Here is a 312-nt window from a genome sequence, read left to right as displayed (position 1 = left end):
ATTCAAGCTAGTAATGGCAAGAGTCACCGGGATCAGCGACAAAGTGGCGATCGATGCTCTGAAGAAAACTCTCTGGTACCGGTCGAAATTTTGGCAATGGGTATCCCTCGAAAAACCGAGAACGATTCAGGATGCTCTTCATAAGGCAACGGAGTTCATCGTAATGGAAGAGGAGATGAAAATCCTCTCCCCGAAGTACAACCCGCAGAAGACGCCCACAAAAAAGAAAAGCTCTCGAAACGACAAGTATGTCCACCACGAGGGAGAAGACGTCCAGGGCGAGCACAACTACACTATCAATTCCGAACAAGG

Source organism: Brassica oleracea, chromosome C2, assembly GCF_000695525.1.
Source record: "Brassica oleracea var. oleracea cultivar TO1000 chromosome C2, BOL, whole genome shotgun sequence".
In the NCBI taxonomy this organism is placed as follows: Eukaryota; Viridiplantae; Streptophyta; class Magnoliopsida; order Brassicales; family Brassicaceae; genus Brassica; species Brassica oleracea.
Note: the sequence above shows the minus strand (reverse complement) of the source record.